The sequence below is a fragment of the Erithacus rubecula genome, assembly GCF_903797595.1.
Source record: "Erithacus rubecula genome assembly, contig: scaffold_277_arrow_ctg1, whole genome shotgun sequence".
NCBI lineage: Eukaryota > Metazoa > Chordata > Aves > Passeriformes > Muscicapidae > Erithacus > Erithacus rubecula.
In genome coordinates this window covers 41,372-57,182 of record NW_027636048.1, presented here as the reverse complement: position 1 = coordinate 57,182, position 15,811 = coordinate 41,372, and the positions used below count along the sequence as shown (strand labels likewise).

Sequence of the window (15,811 nt, the reverse complement as noted above, 5' to 3'; positions counted from 1 at the left end):
TATATTGTTTAATGCTACTTTTGCCCATCCATTCAGGATGCTAAGAGGAACAATTTGGAGCTCCTGAGAGCATTCAGCTGTTTATTGAGTCTTACCTCATGAGTCATGAGGTAAGAGAGCTGCATAGACAGGTACAACAGGCATTTGCTGCAGTTTGTAATTTAAGAACTCCACTTACAATTATTTCCTATCACATATGTTTTTAGGCTGTGTTTAATGTAACTTGCAAAGAAAACATGAATTATTGATTGTGTTGTAACCTTACTTGTGTTTGTCTATAGAGAAAATACAGCTATCCTATTTCGTGAGGAGTTTGTCTCCTCAAAAATTCTAATGCAGAAATTCATTTGGGATGTATGTAAGATGTCATAATGTAACTGTTTCAAATTCTTACTCTAATTTCTTTTCTTTAAACCTTAAAAATATTGATTGATTGATCAATCGATTGCTTGCAGAAACCCTTGGAATACTTTTCAGACTGGCTGAGAAATTACAAACACACTTTTCTGGAATGCTTGTACAAACACAGTTACTGAGGCTGCTGTGAATGTGCAGGAGCTTTTCACAGATGTTGGACTCTTCCTATGGGGCACAGGCATTAGCACAGAGGAATTAGCACAGGGATGTTTTGACACCACCCTGTTTGCAGTAGTCTACAACCCGTGATTAACCCTGCCCCACTGACAGTTCCCTGGCATGTGCAGATGCCTCCAGGTGGCCAGAAGAGACATCAGGCTCCTTGGCAGCGTTCCCAAAAAGGCCACAGGACAAATGGGAACATCACTCTCACTCACCCAGCCAGACTGTCCCACAGACTCTGAATTTGGGCATTGCAGGGATCAATCCAACAGATCACCTGCACTTCTCCAAAGCCTGAGCAGAGCTTTGCTGAGAGTTCAGCACTGCCCACAGTGCCCGGGGCTGACACTGAGCGAGCCCTGCATGGGCTGCTGCCCCAGCACCATCCAAGGCTGCCTGGCTGGCACAGCAGGAGCTGGTCCCACTGCCAGGGGTTTATCCCGTCCCTGGAGGAGCTCTTGGAGCCCTGAGAGGAGCACACGGCACTGAGCACGGGCTGCTGAACTTCCATGTCCTTGTTCGTGACACTCTGGGACAGGCTCGGATCAACGGGCCAGAATGATCTGAGCAGGGCAGATGCTGGTTTTATCCACACCTGGGCCAAACAGCACCGTAGGAAAAGTATCACTGGCAGCTGTTCTTGGTTTGGCCATTTTTATGGTGAGGAATACATTTGTATCCCAATTCAGCTTTATTTGACTGTGCAGTTTCTGGGAGCACTAAAATTATTTTCACAAACATAAGAAAATTGTATGACTGTAATTTTAAGTGCACATAAAGCTAAATGTAAACAATCCTTATATTAGATAGGAGTTGCCTGCCTTAAAGAACCTATGACTTTGCACCTATTATTTCACTGATTTTGTATCTTTCAGAGGAAGCAGCACAGTTCATTTGAACGAAGCCCTTCCTTACACTTAAGAGAAAAAACAAGTTGTATGAGAGCTCTGCCAGCTGTGAATGCATGAAGAATTGTACTGCTATGGAAAGTGTACACTATTTAACTACATTTTTAGGAGAAGAGCTAGTATATAAATTCATTAATGAAGGAAAGTACCGGAATTTGAATTTTTCTTGTATAATATCAATTTCCCAATAGGTTTTGTGACTGTATTTTTCCCTGTATGCAGACTTCCCTGGCAGTGACATCTGTGCTGAGTGCTGGATTGGATATCTTGGTCTGGGGAGATGCCTTTAGTTCATGGCACACACAGGTCTCAAGAGGGTGTCCGGGTGTCCCTGTGCTCTGGCACCAGCTGAGGTGTGCAGCACTTCTAGGGCTGCCTCCAGGAGTGATGAGCTCGAGTTAAAGCTGTGCCTTCTGCTGAGCAGCTGCTGCCACCTGACAAGGAACAGCTTGGCCTAATATAATAAACAGAGGCATCTACATTTCTTACTAATCCCAGGGTCTGATAGAATGGTTCTTCATCCTGCTGTGATCACTGAATCACAGGGTTAATTTCTACAAATGTCCCACTTTGTCTGCTTTATCCCTGCCAGCTCCATGAGCCTCGATATCCTGCTGCTCAACTTCCTTGAGAAAAACTGTCCTTTCCTTGGAACAAGGTTCTTCACTAACAGTTTGACTCAAAAGTTGCTCACTGATGTCTCTCTGATTCCCAAGTTATTTCAGATCTACAGCTGCCTTTTAGGGATATACCCTGCTGCTCATTTGATTTCTGAGGGATCTTCTTTTACCATTTTCAGGATTGAGCTAGAAGAAGCAAGTCAAGGTTCAAGGGAAGGACTTGTGTTTCCTACTTCATCCAGGGTCATTTAATTTGAAAAGTTTTAGACTTGGATTTTCAACAGTGAATTGTCTTTGGGCCAGATTTAAAAATCTCTCAACACACTCATGTTTTCAACATGCAAGCTTTTACACTCAGATTAGTCTCTTTCACTGAATGTTAGTAAAAAATTGAATGGGTGATGAGCCCTCCATTTAGTGTTTTTCCTTAATGAAAATTCCATAGTGATGCTGAATAAAGTGCTTGATTTGGATACTCCTGGAAACTCCATGCTTTCTTTCTCCCCTTCCTTCCTTCAATGTATGGAATACCAACATTTATGTCATGAGAGTTTTTCCCCATGTGTTTGTTTGAAGATCATGCATGTAGTAATGTTAAAATCATCTGATATAGAATCATTTTCCCACATACTTAATTTTTGCCTCCAACTGCATCCCACCTAGACATCTTTTTCACCTACTTCCACTCTGATAATTGACCAGTCTTTTCTCTCTTGGATCACTAATTTGTCCAAATAAGACTAAAATGCAATGATCCCTTGAAACATGGTCATCTAGTCACTATAGTTCATATTTCCCCATTTATTAGGTATCAGGACTTAATTCTGACATGTAATAAATAGTATTTCAGCTTGAAGAGGCAGAGGACATGAATTCAATTGAAATCAGTGCATTAATTTTGTCTTCAGATTCTTCATGAACTGTTTCAAGTTTGGATGAACAATTAATGCATCAGTGACTTTAACAGACAGGGAAAAGATGATGATGAGTAAGCAAATAATGGCTTGCTTCAGCACACAGCAGGCTGCAGTTTAAAAAGTGAATTTCATCATGTTTTGGAGGTTTTGAAGAAGAAAAGGGAGAATAAAAATCTTTAAACCTTTGCAAGTCTCCTACATAATTATGCCAGTGTTAATGTGAGAATCTACAGAGTATCCTGCTTAATGATATACGTAGGTGTGGAGGTTTTTTATTCATTCATGGGTATATTTGTGGAAATAATCATAGATAAATGACTTTTTTCTAACCCTTTACAGGAATATTTGCATCTCATGTACATTCATGCTCTAAACTCTATGTGCTGTGGAAAGAACACTAGTGCTTAGATAGCATGGTTTCCTTCCAGAAAACTCTTTTTTCCTATTGATTTGAAACTTGTGCCCTGTTCTGCCTGGGTCAGCACAGCAGTGCCACTCTGTCTCCAGATGGAAGTTGTCTTTCCCTTTCTTCATCCTGTTCTGAAATCACCTTGAATTCCTGCCTCCCACAGCTCTGCCCACTGACAAATAAGTGCAGCACCAGTCCATTGTCTCCATACCTGTGCATTATTTGATGCCATTCTGCAGAACCTGGTGGAGATGTGTGGGCTGTGAAAGTATTCAAGGATTTCTGTATTTTCACACCTGAATATTGTCACAAATTTAATAATGCCTCTTCTGCCTAATGCAAACTGTTTAAATTCATATGAAGTTCAAAAACACACCTATAATTATTATCATAAAAAATTTAATTTTGCCACAATACTTGCTTCAAATGTGCACAATTTCATATTAGAGGTACTGGGCTTCCACCTCGTACTGAAATATTTTAATTCAAAGGATAAACCAAGAGGCTTGAAGAAAAGAATGGACCAGATGAAAGCCTCTCTAAATACCATACAAGTCCAAATGAGCAAAGGAGTTATCAACAGTGAAATTTCTTTATTTTTCAAGTTCAATACTAACTTCTTTCTACTTCTAAAACTTCCTATACTTCTTCCATCTAATCCTACATTTTCAACAAATAATCAACTGCTCAGTTCCAATGTAAACTACAGTTCTATATTAACCTATATAATCCTAAAAGCCTAATCTCAAATTTGAAATAAAAATCCAGAGGTCACTGGTTTTTATGGCTGAAGCAGATGTGTGGTGCCAGGACTCCACTTATTGCTTGTCAAATTCAGATATTCGGCTCTGAATATGGGACAGCTTTTTGTGGAGGTACTGGCACCTGCTCTTCATTTCAGAGTAGCTGGGGCTACCCTGTGAAGGAGAAAGCAAAAGAAAATTAGGGCATGCAAACATTTCTGCAGAGTTTAGAATCTGATGTCCTTTGCTTTAAAAAAGCCTTGAGCCACACTCAGCAGTAACCATGGCCCTGCAGGTCTGGTGCCACACATACCTGCTGTAACTGCTGATAATCTGTCAGGATTCGATGAAGCAGCATCTTCAAAAAGTAAAAAAAAAAAAAAAAAAAGAAGAACGTTTCACTCCAACCATAAAATGCAAACCTATGCAAAACACTAAAAGAGCCCTCAGTTTGACTGTAGAGATTTTCTTCCCTGTGAGCCACCACTCTTCTGGGAGCTTGGCAAAAACCAATCCCCAGCTCCAGCATCCCCCAAGATCTGCAATTAAGCCTCTCAATAGGGAACAGAAGGAGCACATGCTCCAAGACTCTGCTTGGGACACACCTCACCTTACTCTTTGTTCACAGACAGCTCAAACAGGGTGTTTTGGGCAGGGTCTCACAAAAATCAGACCCAGCCCAAGCAGTGTCTGAGCACATATGCCAATGCTGCAGTTTCCCTTTGTCTCACTGAGCAGCTCCAGGGAATCCAAGTCATTGCTGGGATGAAACACACTCCTCACAGTTTTATCTTTCTTTACCTGATAGGCTTCAGACCCTGGAATCAGACTCTTCCATTGCTCATAAAACTGTGTAAAATCTTTGTTGATCTTATCAATCTGAAAATGTAAATTCCTGTATTCCTCATACTCTGCATTGAAGTCATCCTTGTAGTGCTGGCGTTGCTCCAAGGAGACTATGGCAATGTATTTTCTAAAGGAAAAAAATAGATCATTTTTCTGTGAGTGAACTCTAAGAGAACATTCTAATGTGTTCCTATTCCATAAAGCACATGTGTAGTTTTGCACCAACCACGTGGCAAATGTCAAACAGAGACTCCCAAGGTTCGAGTTAGTTGCTCTGGGACTGACTGTTTCTACAGGCAAGTTCTTTGCTTTAAGAGGATGTAGTCAGGTCACTCCAGAAATCTGCCACATTTCTATGACACTTAGTTACTAATAGTTTATATTGTAGAGGTTTCCTTCATTAGCAAGTGAAGCACATTTAGAAAATATTGGCACTTCTTTCAAATATCAAATGACCAACAAAGACCACAACTTCAGGAAGAGAATAAACATTGCTAAGCTATATTATCTTTCTATATAGGAAAAACTTTTAAATATACATTTACTTTTGAGAACCCATCTGAAATACATTTTTGGCAGGAACTGAATTTATGGTTCTGGTTACACAGAGTTGAACTTATGAGCTCCATTGATGTCTGCCTGTCTAACAGCAAAGCAGAGTTCATGATAATATTTGATTCTTCTAGTGGACAGCATTTACAAAACTGAGCCTTGAACTGAGGTGCTTGTAATGCAGCCATTAAAAACAAACTCTGTATAAGTCTGAAAGTGCAACTACAAAACGCAAACCACATCAGCTCCTAACGAGGGTAAAACTCATTAATGCCTGAAGCCTCTGATGGGTGAAAAATTTTCTTCATTCCCTTCTCATTCAAATAAAAATGAGTGAGGTTTACCAAGCTCGTGATACAAATCCAAGAAGAAGTGTCAATGAGAATAACAGACACCACTTCCCAACACTGACACACCAATGCTTCTGCTCCTCCTGGCCTGCACACCAGCTTCTTTTGAATGACAAAAACTCCCTCACACGGGAAAAAATCCTTGTAAACACCCTGAGATTAATTGCTACAAGCATTAAAACATTAACAAGTTGAAATTCAGTACCAGGACAGAGAGCAGCTTGTGCCAGGGATGCATCCCAGGCCAGATGCACCTGACTGCTGTGCTGGTGTGTTCTGAAATCCACAGATGTCTTTCAACATCTGGGGAGGTACTAGAGAAGAAATAGCCTGGACTTCTGGGTTCTGCCCAGTGACATTTCCTGGCAAGAGTCCTTGCACAGGCCTCACTCAGCTGCTCCCCTGCAGGACCACCTTGCCCTCAGCCTTCCCACGGAGCATCCCTGGCTGTATCCAATGTGACCCAGGGCCCTGCAGTGCCTGCTCCAAAGGGCACAGCTGCCCCAGAGCCCCAGGGCTGCAGGAGGCCTGGGTGCCCTTGCCAACATCACTGCTCTGACAGCAGCTGGCAGCCATTCCAGTGTTTGATACCACACACACACAGTTCTGCCTCCCCTCCTGCACTGCAAATACAAGGGGGGGATGCAGCACCACTGCTGCAGCTGACCCTGAGCAACTGCACTGCAGGAAGGGAGGGCCAGCCCAGCCTGAACCCACCTCGGTGTTCATTTCAGCTCTTAGCCGTGCAGGGCCAGCAAAACCTTCTCAACATCATCCTTTCAAAACTGGGAAGAGCTTCACAGGGCACCCACTGCGAGTGGCAAGGCTCAACTGCTCTTTCACTCACCTCAAGTAGTCTGCTTGGGTGTTTGTGGCAGAGCATGTGGAGACAATGGAAGTTTGTTTTCCTTCTCCTGCAGAAAAGCAGAATTTTTGACACTCTTCATCAGGAGATCTTTCAAAAGCCAAAAAATACCCACTGGGTGGTCTTGTAAAAGTCCTTCAGAGCTTTGTTATCACTGAAAATTACTCTGAAAAAAGCTCCAAAAATCAATAATGGGGCACACAGAATTTTCTCTCCAGTGGCCAGTTCTGGGCTGTAGAAAGAAGGCATGGCCACTTTTCTCTACTGCACTACCATGGTGTAAAGCCCAGCTCAGCTTTTCTGTTTTGAATGCATGAGGTGGCATCTCTACAGCCATTCCAGTCATGCAGCAGCAGATGCAGTTTCACAAAAGACAACAGCTTGAGATAGACAGAGGGGGAGAGAGAGTGATGAACATGGAGGTTCTAAAAAGAAATAGAGAAAAAGGCTGGAGTTCTTCTCATGCCATGTTTTATGGCCACTTCCTTGTCCATTCCAGAGGCCCAAAGTTCCCATGAAACAAAGTTTGGATGAAAATTTTCTGCACTCTTGTCAGCAGGAGAGTCACAGTATGTTCAATACAACCTGTAAGAAGAGCTTTGCTGTGAGCATTTCATTTCCAAAAGTGCATTTGCTCTCATGGCTCAGTCAGCACAAAAGCTGCAGCCTAAGCCCCAACTTGAAACACAGTCCAGATTTTTCCTTCACCAGCTGCTCTGAATTTTGTGGCTCCTGAAGAACAATGCTCACATGTTTTTAGACTCAAGCAAGAATCTTTTTCTTGCTGTAGAGACTGTGTGTAAGGAAAAGACACTTGCATCCCTTCCAGCCCGAGATCTAAGAGCAGCTGTGACCATCTGTACCTGTGGGTACTCAAATCTTGGGCAGTATAAAGGTGGTACCTCCAGAGCCATTTGGGGACCCCCACCACTGACAAGACCAAGGGTGAAGATGGACTGGCTGTACCACAGAGAATCCATGTGGTGGTGATGATTTCATACCTAATGTTTCTCTCTTCTCTACACCCCACCTCTCCTTTCTTATTCCTTTCTATCTCTCTGGGTTGCATTTACTGTTAATAACATCTGTACAATTGAAAAGGATCTCACTTGTTGCCTAATTTGGGTAGGAGCTCCTCTGAATAACCAAATCTTTACACCACAGTTCTCCAGGGAGGAGTTAGGAAAAGCAGCATATTAATACCTTCATCGAAATCCAAAGGATGTGACTGCTTCAGCCTTCCCAATTCATTTTTCTCTCCGTTTGAATTGGAGATCTCCATCTGCTCCATGGCAGGCTCTGGGACTCTAGAACTCTGGAACTTGTTGTTCTGGTGCACCTCATGGGTGCAGGGGGAAATGGAGCCAACCCTTGGAGACATGTTCTGATTACAAAGGGCTGTGGAAGGCAGCACCCAGGAGGAAGAGAGACCTCCAGCTGCTGGCTGGACGTGACTGGTGAACTGCTGGTGACCAATTCGCCTCTTCTTGCTCAGCACAGGACTGGTGAAGTCAGAAGCCAGAGGCCGTTTCTGCATCAATAACAAAATAATTAATTCATTAATCTATCATCAGGATCAGGATTTGCTCCCATTTGTAAAATAGCAGCATTTCTGAAGTGCCAATGGTTAAAAACAAATTTTCCTTAAATAAAAAGATCATTCATGCTCTATGTCATTCCTACTTTCTCATCAAGACTTCAAGTTTGTAGCTAAAAGGCTTTGGTAGAAAGACACTCCCTTCAGCAGCTCTATCTAAGGCTTCCCCAAAATGGGGAGGTCCAGTTGTTTTTTTCTAGCTCCCAATTCATGCTTGTACACAGCTCTTGCTGTCACACATACACATGATTTACTAAAGAGTCTGTTTTAGCTGTCTCCCTGTTAAAGACAAGATCAGTGCATCACTGACACAACCCAGGAGTACAGGGTGTGCTGGTTGGTTGTGAATTCTCATCAGGATGATGAAAAAAGACATCAGTCACATGTCAGGATAATCTTGTGCTTTTAGGTGCAGTTGCCTTCACTCCAGCAGCCACTCCACTCTTTAAACTCAAAAGCTGATGGCTGAAATATTCTTTACTTTATACAAGAGACTTTCACAAGTGGTGACTTATGAGCTCTTCCATTTTCTTCAGTTCACTTCCATCTCTCAGCTCCTCCCAAGGACCTTCTCAAAGGTGCTGGCTCACATGGCACAGCACACGGCCACAAGCTCCTCACTCCCACAGCAAAATCCAGGACTGAGGATTGAGTAGAACAGGACAGCCATGCTGTTCCCAGGCAGGGCAAAGGAGGAGAGAAATTAAGGCAGAGAAGGGAGTGAGGGAATATCACACTTCTCTAGATCCTGTGCTGGTCCTTTCACATGGATAGTGTAGATCTGGAGTAAACAATGAGAATGAAAGCAAGAGAGAGGGAAAAGGAAGCCAGAGGGCCCCATCTGCCCCACCCTTTTATGTACAGCAGCCTCTTATGTACAGTAGTCTTTTGTCCCAGTTTTGTCATGCATGCAGAGCCAGCCCTTTGAGTCCTTCTGCAGGGAATGAGTTGAGAGTGGGGACTGAGCTCAAGTCTCCAGGCAGAGCAGAAAGTTGGCTCAGGACAGTGCTGCTGCACCCCTGCAGGATCCTCTCTTCTGATCACAACCTTCCTGCCAAAGCAGTCAGAATGCCTGAGGCACAACATGCTTTGGCCTGGTCACATCACAGCTTTTACACCATCAGCAGAGGGCCAAACCTTAATACACAATAGAGAATGTTAAAAATGCACCAAATACCTGAGCAGGTCTTGCTGGAGCATGTGTCTCAGAAGGTCCTGGAGATGGTGCTTGCCTGGTGCTGGTGGGGTTCTGAGATGGAGTTGATTTGCTGTGAGGGTGGTGAAACATTTCATGTTCCAAGGCCTCAATATCAACAGTCATAGTTCTTTTGTTTCAGGTTATACAGACATTCAGTGTCAGGAGCCAAGGAAACAGCATGAAGCTGATTTGAGGGAGCTTTAGGCTGGATATCAGGAAAACATTCTTGCCCCAGAGAGCGCCCAAGCTCTGGAACAGGCTCTCGTGGCCCCTGGTCACTGTAGCAGGAGCTCAAGAAGCATTTGGACAACAGTCTTGGGCACAGGGTGTGATTCTTGTGGTGTCCTGTGCAGGGCCAGGGAGTTGGACTGCAGGACCCTGATGGGTTGCTGCTGACTCAGCATATTCTAACAAGTGAGGCTTCATCTCCCAGGGTGTTTGTTCTGAAGAGTCTCTTCTCCTTCCTCTAAAGACTGAACTTACCTAGCAAGTATCACCTTCAACTTCTCCCTATCCATTTCAGTGTAGCCAGGCCAATCAGTCTGAAGGGTCTGAAACAGATGTTCCTTCAGACTGAAGGAATTATCCTTTAGATTCAGGTTGGCTACCTACAGGCAGACATTTCAGAAAACAAACCTTTATTATGGTTGCTAAATGCAAACTACAGAAATCCAGCTAGTTCTGAACACCTCTTTGTGTTCACCCAACTGGAACTGAACAATATCCTTTGACACAGAGAGGATTTATTCCTCTATCACATGAGTTTTAAGCTGAATCAAAGTATCACTGATTGGAAACAAGTGAGTATTCATATTTCATAAGTGTTCCTTTCAAAACAACATTTAGTGCCACAATGTGTAAGCAGAGCTGGTCAGGCCCAGTGTCCCTCCCTCTTCATGTGGCAGAGCCAGGGTTCATTCCTGCAGAGTCCTTCTATGAGAAAGTCGTGCTCTTGTCTTGTTCTATTCCTTTGACAGTAAATGAGGTTCATATCTTTCTCAAGACAAATACAAAATCTACTCAAAAAGGTAAAATGAGGTAGTAAAACCTCAAGACCACTGATATGAAGTGTGCTGGTTTAGACTTCATCACCTGACACTGCTGAGAGTTCCTGCTGAGATGGAGACAGGAAAATCTCCATCAATTTGATCGCTATAACACATTAAATAACTCAACAACACACCACCATCATCTCTCAAAATCTGCCCTTTTTCTTTCTTTGAAAACATAATAAACACTGATATTGCTCTGGTGGTCTCTGTTGATGTCTGTCTCTCATTATAAAAAATGCAAAGTAACAAATATACCCAGAATCAAGAATTCATGTCTTAAAACCAGAACTAAGATTGTGTTGGAAAGGGAAGCAAGTATGTGAATCCATTTAAGAAGCAACTCTGTGCATCCAAAACTGTGTCCATCTGAATTATCCCCCCGGACGTTGCTCATAGCAAAAGAGGAAATATTCTGATGATCTATGAATGTTTGCATAATTCAACAACAGCCATGTTGAACAGGAAATATTTTAAAAGGAAAGTTTCTTATTTAAACAGTGGAGGAACAAGTAAAAATTAAGGATAAAAGAACAACGTGGCAGAAGAAAATTGCTGGAGCCAAACTGCACAATCTCACCTGCTGGAGGATCTTGCCAAGGGTTCCCTTGTCCTTTTGCATGACTCCATCTCTCTGCAAGCGGGCAAGTAACTCTGGCTTCTTGTACGTCCTCAGAGCAAGCAAATGAATCACCCTGTCCCTGTAGGGTCGGCGATAAACAGCAGTGCAAGGACTCTCTTCACTCTCTGCTGGCTTCATGGCTGTTTTCTTCTTCTCAGGTGCACAATGTGAAATGTTTGGTTGGGCTCTTATGATGTCTACTTGTTTTCCAAAGGAAACGAAAACAGAAAAAGAAATGTCATAAGGGGAGTTTGGGAGAAGGCAAGCAAGTTGATTTAAAATTATGATGGAATTCTTTGAGACAGAGCTGAACTTGCATATCCTTGTGGATCACTGTGAGGTCAGAATATTCTCTGATTCTGTAACAAAGCCCAATCCCTGACTGGCACTACGTGGAGCATGTTGCAAGGGCACCCTCTACCCTACCAGCAACCAGACCTGTCTCACCTGAGTTCCTCTGTGCCAGGCCAAAGCAAAATTTGCCAGCCCCAGTTCCACAATTGTCTCACTACTGCCACTCTTCAATACCAATTGCTGAATGTGAAGTATTCCCTTAGGATCTATGCAAACTCTCACCAAGAATCACAGAAATCATCATTCACATGTGAAACAGCACATCCCTAATGAGAAATTTGTGGGTTTAATTTTGTCTCTCCAAAAAGACACAACACTGTCACCTTAAAATGCTCTGCACTAAGCTAAGGCAGAGCAAGAGCTGCACTTTCAGTGAGTGACCATCACTGAGCCTCCAATGCAGCCAAGAGTTCAAGGAGAAAGCCATCCTTTCCCAATTGCTGGAATTTATAGGCAAGGGCTTCCCTTGAAATCCAATGCCTGAGTACAACTGAATTGGCCAGAGCTCAGCTGACAAACCAGGTGAGAGTGGTTCCCAAAAAGATCACAAGGTTTGGGCAGCACTCCAGGCTGGGATTTATCTGGTACTAAGGAAGCACATGCTGGAGTGAGCTCCAAGAAGAATTTCAACTGCAAAAGCTGAATTTTGACTCGAACAGGCACCAAAACCCTTTGTGTTTTCCTCAGCTCTAGATGCAATTGTTTGCATAGGTGTGAAATGGAAACAGTTTACCTCAGGTTACTCAGATGTAACAAAATTTGGATTGTGTCCTGAACTCATTATTTAGTCTAGAATGTGCCACCTTGGAGCTCAAACATCGCTACAATGTCTACTGGCATAAGCATACTTTTTAACAAAAACAACCTACTGCCATCCAACTGCTTCATTCTGAAAACAAAATTGGCTGGCAGGGAAGCTAAAAAGGTATTCATCTGAAATTTGCCTGAACTTTTAATGCAATTGAAGTATTCACTTGCAAAGATCGCAAAAGAAATATTCAACAGTCTTCTAGAAATCCCTCAATTTTTTGCTTGTGAGAATGTCACTTGTGACTTGTGCTTGTGAGAGTGTCATTTGCACGAAGTGCTGCCTCAGCACAATTCCACTAATGTTTCTGTTTCAGTCATCAGCAGTGGCAGAGCTTAGGACAGGGACTGGGCATGAAGGGGAACTGGGAGTCACCTGAACTTTGCATCCTTTTATGTCAGCTTCATGAATGAGTTTGCTCTAAGAGCATCCGTGCATTTATAAAAGAATGGGAACAAATCACGTAAGGTGCCAAACACATCAACTTGGATTATTATGCAGCTTTTCATTGCTTGTTTAGCCTACATTTTCTCCTGGTTACTGAATTTAAATAACTTTGCAATTAATTGTTTAATTAATCATAGGCAGTGTGTTCATCTTAACCATTGTAATTTTCTGCCTTACAAAGCAAGTAGCTAGGTGTCTTTTGGCAATCTATTGTCAGAGCTGGATTGTTAGATCCCCAAAGTTTTTCATTTTTCTAAACTAACCCTGATAACATTCGATAAACAAAGCCTGAAGGCTTCAAAATCTGGATACCTTGAATCTAAACTTCAAGCCCTCCAAGAACACATTGGAATGGCCAGAACATAAAGAAGAAACTAATAAAGACATTTCAGCCTCACAGGTCAAAAGAACTTTTGTGGGGAAAAAAACTAAAAACAGACTGAAAAAAAGGGACTAATTTGCATGAGAAGGGAGAAATCAACATCCAATACAAGAGAGAACAATAAGTAGTAAATGAGGAGTGTGTATCATTTAGAACCAATGGACAGGAATTTCTATGTTTACTGAAAATATATCAGTAAGTGTAAATGCTTAGAAAGTGGCATGTATGTGGCTGGAGCTCTCCCCTATGCACCAGAGCTGGCAATAAAATAATGTCTACTTCCAATACTAAAAAAATAACTGCTCCTGGGTTTCATTTATCCTTACATTCTTGGTGACCCTGGTCTAAATATGGAACAATGAGGAGTGCACTCATTTTGAGCAAGAGCCATTCCCAGAGCATGAATTGAGTGGTGTCAGAGCAGGGGGAATCTCCCCCTTGCACTGGCAGCTCCTCAGTGTCATCCCTGGGAGTCGCTTCCCCCGGGGCTGCCTCAAAGGGGCCGTGGGGCACCAGTGGGGCCCAGCCCTGCCCAGCTGGTCCCGCAGGGTCAGCAGCACCTGGCACCAGCACCATGGCCAAGCCCTGACCCAGAGCCGACCCCAGAGCCCGGCACAGCCCCTCAGCTGCTGGTGCTGCCCCTCTGGGTCCCCCTGAGGGGCATGGCAGCGGCCGTGGGGGCTCTGCGGGATGCAGTGCGGGCTGGGCCCTGCGGAGCACAGTGGATCGTGCCCAGGCCCGCAGCTCCGCCATCCCGCCCTGCCTCGGCTGATCCGCTGCCACACACACACTGATCCTGCAGCAACATCTGCAACATGGGCAATATGTGCTAGGAAAATATGTGTTCTTTGTTGTTTGGCCTTTCTGGCTTTCAAGGCTCATTAACAGAAACAGACATTTTCTCCATGAAACAAGAAGCAGCCAACAAGCTCCAAGCGATGGCCTGGCCTTGGAAAGGCAGGTTACTTGTTGGCTGAATTGCCTTATTCATGTGTGGGGCTTGATAGGCTTCAGTGGCCTCAGACCTAGGGGAGGTTAGCAAGGCTTGGGAAGGTGAATGCACCTTGAATGGTGGACACAAAGAATTCAGAATTGCACAAGGACATTTGGCAAAACCCCAAAGACAAGACCCAAATGAATAAAGCCAATGCAGCAACTGTGTTGAATCAGCTCTGTTGGGTAAAATGTCATTCCAGCAGGGGCAGACCATGGCCACCCACTCAAGAAATTTTTCTCTAAGTAGAAGAGAGAGACTGAGCATGCAGAGTAATTAGCATGAGAAGAAAGAAGATCTGTACCCAACAGCAGACAGAATGCTGATTATGAAGAGAATACCGTAACCTACAGTCAATGAACGTGAATAGCTTTGCTGGCTAAAACATATAAATACTGAAACATTCTGGTGTTTCTGGTGCTGACTTTGTGAATTGATCACTGAGCCCCCCCTTTCTGCACAGAACTGTAAATATTTACCTCCACTCAGGTGTGGATCAGCCTCTTGAGCAGCAGGTGTGAGTTCCAACCAGTGTGGAGCAGCACTCGCTAAAGGCTCTGACACCTCCGCTCTCGCTGCAGCCGCGGAAGGGTCTGACCGGTCCTGCCTGTGCTGGTGACAATGGCCATGTGTCCTTGGAAACGGGGAGTTCCATGTTCCAGGCTGGGTGGGATGTCACTGAGGAGCCAGATGGACACACCCAGGACAGATGGAATTCCCAATGGGCACACCTGGGCATGCCCTGCCCTGTCCCATGACTGACTCAGCTCATTTCCAATGCAGGAAGGGGCACTCCGGCAACCCCAGTTGCTGCAGCTGTGCAAACCAGGGCTGATTAAGTGTTTCTGCACAAAAGTGCTGTACTTGGCTGCCTCCAAGGTGAAGGTGCAGCTTAACACCTCTCACTAGGGCAGCAAGGTGCAGCCCTCCCAGCACTGGTCGATCCTGTGAATTTATGCAAAGCAGCCCAAGCTTCCCTACAGCAAACACAAAATAGCCTGGGAAGTTCTCCTGAGTCACAAAGCAGGAGAAATTCCCCTGGTGGGTCGATCCTGCTGTTGGCTGGTCAGTCTGTGACATCTTGTTATTGAGAAACATTAAAACATAAAAGAACACACTTTTGAGTCAATATTAATAGAGGAGGTAATATCAATTCTGGCCTCTAACTGGAAAACTCCAGGGGCAGATATGGAAAGATGACAACCCCACATAGGGTGAAAGTGCTTTTATAAGTCTGGAAAATTAGCATGATTGACAAGAATTCCCAAGGAGAAGCACAATAATGAGGAAATTTCCTCCATTTCTTTCCACCTCTTCTGGAGCCCCTCTTGCTACTAGCTGTACTAGCTGTACAGGCTATACCTACTTTATGAGAAAGTACCTTGAGAACATGTTTTAACCCTGGTTCACAGAGGAGCTAACATAGGATAGGAGCCTTTGGGATGTGTTTTGTCCTTCTGCCTATCAGGAGAGGAAAAGTACTGAAGTTACCCCGGAACTATGTAACCATACAACAGTAGTGTACAAATCTATGAATACATATGAAGGGAAAAAATAGCAAAAACTATTTG

The 15,811-nt window shown here is 43.7% G+C and overlaps 1 long non-coding RNA gene across 3 annotated transcripts; it reads right to left on the bottom strand.

The window, feature by feature from the left end:
- Window positions 1-4,188: 4,188 nt before the first annotated feature.
- LOC306815894 lies at window positions 4,189-14,824 on the bottom strand. Of its 3 annotated transcripts, none has more exons than XR_013777515.1 (4): window positions 14,720-14,824; window positions 11,214-11,455; window positions 9,564-9,654; window positions 4,189-4,350 (listed from the first exon to the last, which is right to left on the bottom strand). It is a non-coding gene; the product is annotated as an uncharacterized lncRNA (long non-coding RNA). The 3 variants fall into 3 exon arrangements; XR_013777516.1 differs by lacking the exon at window positions 4,189-4,350 and adding an exon at window positions 8,103-8,320; XR_013777517.1 differs by lacking the exon at window positions 4,189-4,350 and adding an exon at window positions 8,103-8,320 and having other exon boundaries at window positions 11,214-11,452; window positions 14,720-14,812.
- Between the last annotated feature and the right edge of the window lie 987 nt (window positions 14,825-15,811).